The 8,463-nt window shown below is 38.6% G+C and overlaps 1 long non-coding RNA gene across 1 annotated transcript; it reads left to right on the top strand.

Moving 5' to 3' along the window:
• The first annotated feature begins 559 nt into the window (after positions 1-559).
• Positions 560-6,776, top strand: LOC118254291 (uncharacterized). Its single transcript, XR_004780645.2, has 4 exons — positions 560-614; positions 2,235-2,484; positions 2,620-3,156; positions 6,389-6,776. It is a non-coding gene; the product is annotated as an uncharacterized LOC118254291 (long non-coding RNA).
• The last annotated feature ends 1,687 nt before the right edge of the window (positions 6,777-8,463 follow it).

Raw genomic sequence — 8,463 nt, 5'->3', positions numbered from 1 at the left:
GGCAAAGAAATATTCTATCAAGACAAACATCAAAGTAAGACAGAATGATGCACCAAGGAAAGTAACAGAGGAAACAATACTGTATTAGCAGAAAGGATGAGATGATCTACCCAGTGGATATTTCAAATTGTTACTATTCAAATCAAGAGTCTGTTGTTACTGAGAATGTCTGGAGTCATTGTGTTCCCTTAAACAAGACAGAGATGCTGTCAATAATGCCATGTATCCTCTTAAAATGTTATGTTGTCTGAAAAACTGTTTGAATTTCTTTGATATTTTTGAAGAGTCAGAGATGTTTCTCTGTGCATAACTTTATTTTTCAGGTGGAAGAAAAGAAAGAAGCAATGTGAAAGAGATGCAGTTCTGCTGACGTACACTACTTATTTTCAATAGTGAGGAGAAGGCTGGGGGACTCAGGAGAGCATATTCAAAAAGAATCTAACCTAACATGCACGATCAGTAGCTAATCCTGAACCTGTGTAGGGCGGTTTTATTCTTGACAAATCTTTCTTTAACATTTAGATGCATTCAGCATTGAAGAACTGAGCTGACCAGGCTTTGCAATGGGAAATTTTAAATAGTGATCTAAGAGCTGGATCCCAGCTAAAGCTCAGGTATTTTTTTATTTTATTTTTTTGCTTTTCTTTAAGCTCATGTTGCGTTGCAGCAAGCTTCCTAGCAAGTCCCTGTCCTGTTTCCGTAAGGCTCTGGTCCTTATATACTCCCCAGCAGAGCAGATTCTGTCAGGGGCTACTGTGGTGATTTTATCTGTCTATGCAGCTGAACTCCACTGCAACCGCTCTCACTCCCCCTACTCAAAGGAAAAAGGGGAGAAAATATGATGGAAAAGGGCTCAAGGGTTGAGATAAAGACAGGGAGATCACTCACCAAGTATTGTCATGGGCAAAACAGACTCAGCATAGGGAAATTAATGTAATTTATTGCCTATCACTAGCAGACTAGAGCAGTTAGAAAACAAAAGCAAACTAAAAACACCTTCCCCCCCCATCCATCCTCTTCTGAACTGGCCTAATGTTGTGAACATCTCTGCTCTACTGACTGTTGAAGAATTATCTATATCTGTCTATCTCTATCTCTCTACCTTTGTCTCTGTCTCTGTGTCTATCTGTATAACTAAATTAGCTAATGTGAACACCTTTTGGAAAGTTTAAGCTACCTGAGTGGAAAACTGGCCTCATTCTTACACTCTGCCTCCGATGCAAGATAATTTGAGATTACTATAACAAGATAAAGGTCAAAATGTTAATTTGGAAGTCTTGGTAGCATTTCAGAAGCTTTGGTTTACCTCTTCTCTGTGCCATCTGGGAAAAAGCTCATATACTTTCTGGGGCACAGGGGGTGGCTTCCTGTAGGAGTTGGATCACTTCTACCCCTTCGTGCAATACTAATGGAATTGAAAAGACTTTCTAAAGGGCAAAATGAGTGGTGAAAAGTAGATTTGCTTTCCCATATGGCAGAAGAAATAGGCACTAACTCCTCTCCAGGAATGTCTGTGCAGCAGAACATGGAGCAGTCAACTGGGAAATGAAAAATGGGAGCAGAAAAATTAGATTAGCAGGGTAAAGATATTCTGAACACAAAGGGAGCTTTTACTTGTAAAGTGAGGGCACTGCTGAAGCTTGAATCAAGGCTAAAGTAAATTTGACCAGTCTCTTGGCCACAGACATGCTAATAAAAACCTAAAAGTCTCATGTTAGCAATCAAGAGACTGTAATTTGCAGTACAAAATAAATTCATGAAATCATTATAAAACTTCAAAACAAGATCTCATTCAGAGCCTCCAAATTGCCTTCAGTAACTTTATTTCCTTTACAAGGGATAGAAAACTGTAAGGCATTGAAGCAGAATAAAAATGATGAAGGTTTTTCAATGGACTCATTGTAGGAATAAAGAAAATAAACTATCAAACTGGCCTTTATTGTCAAGGTAAAGAGCCATTTCTGTGCTGAACATTTCTGCGCTGATTTGTGAGACACACTGTCTCCATGTAAAGTTTACATCTATATCCTATTCACATTTAGGTCCTGAATGCAGCAAGAAAAAATAGGTTAAAATAACTGGGAATTATTCTCCAAAAAATTATGTCACCATTACCTCAGAGTAAATGTGTCTTTAGGTTTTTGTTGCTCCTTAAATAGCTTTTTTGTGCTGTTAGAGTTTAAGCACTGCTGGAACTCTGTCAATTCTTGACCTTATTTTTTTTCTTGCCTAAGTAAGGAAAACTCCCAGCTGATTGTAAGAGTGCTCTGTTGCCATCACAAAAGACCCTCTTCTTTGGGAGAAAAGCTGAGTTTCCGGTGTGAGATCATCAGGTTCAAGAAAAGGAGAAAAAAATGCTGTTAAAAAATAACTGAAACAGACAGCAGAGCGGGAACTGGTGATTGTCTGGCACGCAGTCAGATCGTCAGTCATGGCAAGGCACGAGCAACACAGGCTTTGCAGCTGCAGGCTGAAAAAAAATCGGTGAGACTAAACAGTGAGCATTTATCAACAACTGGAAGCATTTAGACAAAGCAACTAATTTTTCATTGTCCTCTTTTATAATCAGCTTTTTTTTCTGTTTTTTTTTTTTTTTTCTTTTTCTGCATTTTTCTCCAGTCTGAAAGGCAATTAGCATACGGAGTTCTCACCAGGCCTTCTGATGGCTTTTTCTTCTCTCCTGGATTGACAAGGTAGAACTGATTGTACACAAGAAGGTTTTGACCTGATTAAAATATTTGTGGGCCAGGAAGATTGTCTGCAGAATTTATTTAATTTTAATGGGATGAAGCTGGCGCTGTTCCAAGGGAGCTGGATCCTGGTGAGAAAGAGGGTGTTTCTCCCCAGCTAGGCTCTGGACTCAGATTGACTCTGGACTCTGTCTGTAAAATGCTTGAGCCTTCAGAAGTTTAGGTGCTTGGCCAAATAATACCTGGTTCCTGTCAGCTGCTGTGGGCTATATAATTCCTGTGACAGAGGGAAGCTGAGTGCACAGACCAGTCTCTTTTTCATAGAAACACAGTTTACTGCCACAAGACACACCACGAAGGCCAACGGTGGGAACAGATGAGTCCCAGGCTTGTGCTCTCCACTTCATACTGAGAGTTCTGAGAAGGAGGTGGGCAGTGGAGTTGGTAAAAAAAAATGCGTTAGAATGTGAGTATTGGAAAGAACGATATCAGTGGTGGGACATTGATACTAATGATAAAATGTCTGACTTTTGCTCTAATCAAGCGTGTAGGGTCACAGGGAGGCTTGTACTGTTATCATGGGATATCCTTGTCTCAAATCTTTACGAATGGTGAATGATTTCCTTTAGCAAGTGGGTAGAGCAGGCACAATCTACCCCTATTCTCACCATGTAATGGATGGCCGTTTTCTTTCTTTTGTTTGTGAATTCAGTGGCTGTGATTATAGTACAGAGGCAAAATACCTTGAAAAGTGGTATAGCACTTGCTTGCAATAGAGAGGGGAAACTCAGCACACATATGAGGATATCTGAGGCAAGAAGATCTATTAATTGGAGAAATAAACATCTAAACAAATGATTAGCAATATGCCAACAAATAAATGTATGGCAGAAAGCAAGTTTTCCTTAATGGAGACAGGACTCAATGTCCTCACTTTTTCATTATTTCCAGACAGATATATCAACTGAGGACTTGGCTCTTCATTTCTACTACTTGCATATAACTAATTGCATGGAGAATTAACTAGGTGGCAGTAATCACTCAGTGATCTCAGATGTGCATCATAATCCCTACAAGATTTCTGTGGTACTAAAATTGGGGGAGGGGGAGGACAAACAAGTTTCAGCTCTTAAAAGAATATTTTGTCTTAACTATGCTTCGCAGCAGCTTATATAGCAGATTTATGACCAGCACAAAGAAAGCATTCATGGATTCTGGTTCATCACTGAAGTTGTGTATGCACAGAGCATTTAACTCTACATGGCATGAAGAGCTGCTGAACCTACAGAACTGTACATTTAGTTTCCAAACTGTTAGCAGAAAATTCATATTGCAGAGAATATTATCCGCTGTTGCTTCATCCTCACTGGTACATCAGCAGTCAGCTATTCTGCACGTTAAGCAGTGACCACATAGGATGAGAGGAGAGAAAAAAGAAATGGGAAGAAAGAGGGTGAGCTCTGGTGGAATTGAGATAGGATAATTCAGAAAATAATACAAAGATATGGTACAAAACTTTTGTATGTTGAAATAAGTTGGTGTCTCCTAGAAAACAATTATGAAATAACTATAGACATGAAAACTTTGCCCCAATCCATGACAGTAGAAACAACTGGGAGGACACAAATAAAAATTATATGTGAACTACAAGAGCTCATTCAGCATGCAGCTCCCAGGAAAGAGGTCCAAGTGGAAATATAACTGTGTAAGGATCTCACTTCAAAACCTTTTGGTGGGAAGGTAGTAGGTGGCTGATGGTAAAAGCTTCAGGGTTGGTTTCCACCTCAGTCCTGAGGTTTCCCCTGAGTCTTAGATGATTGATTGCAGTAAGAGGAATATTTGAGAAGTTCACTTTTTTTTTTTTTTTTTTTTCAGTTGTGTATAGTGTATATATATATTTTCTTATGTTTGGACTGACATGGTTCAAACTGTCAGTATCTGTCTGGTCTGGGATGAGATGTTTTCAAATGGTATGTGTGAGTTCATGCTACAAAGCTCTTATCAATTCTGTGGTGATGCTTAAGAATGTACAACTTGGCAGGTATGAGAAAAGAAAATAGAAATACAGCTCACCAGACAGCAAGATGGGTAAACATTCACATTCCTCTAAAGGAATGTGAAAAAAGCTATACTGATATAAGGGCAATGCCTTGTATTCATGACCACACATCATATTAATAGAAGAAAGCACAGCAAGCAGATCTCAGTTGGTCATTAATAATGAAAGCTCTCTCTTAAGTAAATTATGATCTTATTTTGGAACTGACTATACTTTCTCTGTAATATGAAACCATGAAATTCATTATTGTTTTTGGAAATAAGTGTACTTTTGGTCCAAGTTCAATGGTACAATTCATGATTAGTCATATCTCTACTAAAGAGTATGAAGTTGTGCCCAGTTCTGCTGGTAGTGGATTTGACCAAGTTATCTGTGGAATGAACCTCCCCAGAGTTTTGGCTCAGAGACAGAGAAAGAAGATGAGAAAAAATATCTTGACTCTCAGTTGGGAAAAAACAAAATAAATCACAGGCATGCATTTATGTGGAAGAGATAGTATAACAGCCAGTATTAGAAACAGAATATTCACACAATTTGCAGCATGTGCTTTTGAATGATGCTATTGAAGATTCAACTTTGCTAAGTAAATATATGTTAAAATGATTATAGTTCCTGACTAAGGATCTTCTGTGCAATTCACAATAACTCTGTAGAGTCAAAAGGAAAAAAATCAGAAATAAAGACATTTATGGAAGTTCTAAAAGGTGAAGGGAAAGGAAATGTTATTGTTAATGTAGCAGATCCTTAAAATAGTGAGTAGAAATACTTCTATACAAAGACTGAAATGTAACAGACACCCACATCATTTGCAATGCAGCCTCCCCCTTCTCCTTTATTTCTTGTCAGATTTCTTTTATCAACCTATCTAATCTTTTTCATTTGTAAAATAGAAAGAATAATGTTCCTTTACTCACAGGGTGCTATATTGCTTAATGCATTTGAAGTATTTTGAAATACATGGATTGTCCATTCTGAAAAAGTTTTGAGAGTTTTAATTTTGATAAAAGGGTAGAGGTAGATTTTATCTAGATCTAGATTTTATCTGTCTATCTTTTTAAAAGGGTAGATGGATTTTATCAATCATTATCTAGTGAATACTGAGAATCTCTGTTACATTGCTAAAATCTTGAGAACATAATTTAAGTACTCCTAATCAATTTCTGCTTATATAGGTGCAGGTATATAATATATTATCTATAAATATCTATAACTTTATGTTAAGACTCCTTTTGAGAAATCCAATAATAAGGATTGTTAAAATCGTACTGGAATTGTTAACCAGACCTTTACCAGAGATCCTAAATGATCGGTATGATAGCTGAAAGAACAGGAAGCCACAAATTACGAAGGAATGTTGTGATTTCCTTCCTCATTGTTGAGTTTATGCTAAATAACTCTTGTTCATTCAATCTGTTATTGTGGATCATGGATTCATCAACATCTGGTCATTTTTGGTTTCCTCATTTAGGTTCTCTACAACTAGTTCTCATCTTTCAAAGAGTAGCCAATTAAATGCTGATATGGACAAAATATATCCTCTAGATAATATTATGAATTCTATTTCTATCAGCTAATAATTTCAGTCTCCATTGGACAGTGAATCAATGAGATTGCTTCTTAACATGTCTTTCTTTTTCAGTGTGCATGCTGGGGATTCTTCATATTGTATGGTACCTCTTACTATGAATAAAAGAGGTGTTATAACACAGGATGAAGACCCTAATAAAAGAAAGAAGACAGATGAAAGTGCTTTTGCAAGATATATTATTGCAAACAAAAACTTTAATAAAAAGTTAGGATTAACATTTAATTTGATATGACTTAAATATTCCAAAATGTATCTCATATTACTCTATTATAGCAATGACTCAAAGATATTGCAATAAAAAACTCAATTAATTGGTATTACATATTTTAAGAGCAGTAGTCGGTTTTATTGAAATATCCAAGACTTCGTGTAAGAAAGGAGAGAAAACTGGACTAGATTCTTCAGTCACCTATATTACACTGTATTCTTTTCTGGATCTACATTTTATTATTTTGTTGCTATGACTTATGACCTACTGCAAAGATGCAATATTATTGGAGAAAGGGTATTTTTTGAATCTCAGAGTTCATTTTGCAACTGATTTTATGCCTACATTTCTCTTTCTAAATGTTACTGCTAATTAGGGGTAACTGATGTTTTGCACTTCTAATAGAATTTCCCAAGTAGGAACAGGTAAATTAATAAAGGCATACTAAGAAGTCACTCAAACCTTCAAACTTTAAAGTTATCCGTTCTGTTCATAAAATGGTTTGACATCTTCAGGCTTGCAGGGAATAAAATGTACCAGGAAGATCCCAGAATGTACTGAATTGTTGTCTTGGTAATATTTCCAAATGAATTATCTAGGCTAATAAGGACTATCTCTAAGAATTTGGTAGATACCATAGAATCATAGAACCATAGAATCACAAAATATCCCAAGTTGGAAGGGACCCATAAAGATCACTGGGTCTACCCCAAATTTTAGACCATGTTACTAAGTGCACAGTCCAAACGCTTCTTAAACTCTGACAGGCTTGGTGCTGTGACTACTTCCCTGGGGAGCCTGTTCCAGTGCTCGACAATCCTCTCAGTGAACAACCTCTTCCTGATATCCAGCCTGAACCTCCCCTGTCACAGCTTGACACTTTTCCCTCGGGCCCTATCACTGGTCGCTAAAGAGAATAGATTGGCACCTGCCCCTCCACTCCCCCTCATGAGGAAGCTGTAGACTGCAATGAGGTCTCCAATCAGCCTCTTCTTTTCCAGACTGAACAGACCAAGTGACCTCAGCCGCTCCTCATACGTCTTCCCCTCTAGGCCAGTCACCATCTCTGTAGCCCTTCTCTGGACACTATCCAATAGTTTCATGTCCTTTTTGTACTGTGGTGCCCAGAACTGCACACAGTACTCGAGGTGAGGCCGGACCAGCGCAGAGTAGAGCGGGACAATCACTTCCCTTGACCAACTAGCAATGCCATGCTTGATGCACCCCAGGATATGGTTGGCCCTCCTGGCTGCCAGGGCACACTGCTGGCCCATATTCAACTTACTATCAACCAAGACCCCCAGATCTCTCTCTGCGGGGCTGCTCTCCAGCATCTCGTTGCCCAGTCTGTACGTATAGCCAGGGTTGCCCCATCCCAGGTGCAGGACCTGGCACTTGCTCTTGTTAAACTCCATGTGGTTGGTGATCGCCCAGCTCTCCAATCTGTCCAGATGTCTCTGCAAGGCCTTTCCACCCTCAACAGAGCCAACAACTCCTCCGAGCTTAGTATCAGCAAATTTGCTCAAAACACCTTCTAGTCCTACATACAAATCATTTATAAAAACATTGAAGAGAATTGGCCTTAAAATGGAGCCTTGGCAGACCCCACTGGTGACTGGCTGTCAGACTGGTGCTGACCCATTTACCACAGCCCTTTGAGCCCCGCCTTTCAGCCAATTATTCATCCATCATACGATGTTTTTGTCTAGCTGTATGCTGGATGTTTTGTCCAGTAGGATCCTATGGGAAACTGTGTCAAAAGCTTTACTGAAATCCAAAAAGATCACATCAACTGGTTTCCCTTTATCGACTAGATAGGTGATCTTATCATAAAAGGAAATAAAAATTGTCAAACAGGACCTACCTCTCATGAACCTGTGTTGACTGGGAGCAATGACTGCATTGTCCCCCAGCTGCA

This window comes from Cygnus atratus, chromosome 1 (genome assembly GCF_013377495.2).
Source record: "Cygnus atratus isolate AKBS03 ecotype Queensland, Australia chromosome 1, CAtr_DNAZoo_HiC_assembly, whole genome shotgun sequence".
NCBI lineage: Eukaryota > Metazoa > Chordata > Aves > Anseriformes > Anatidae > Cygnus > Cygnus atratus.
This window is presented reverse-complemented; position numbering and strand designations above follow the sequence as displayed.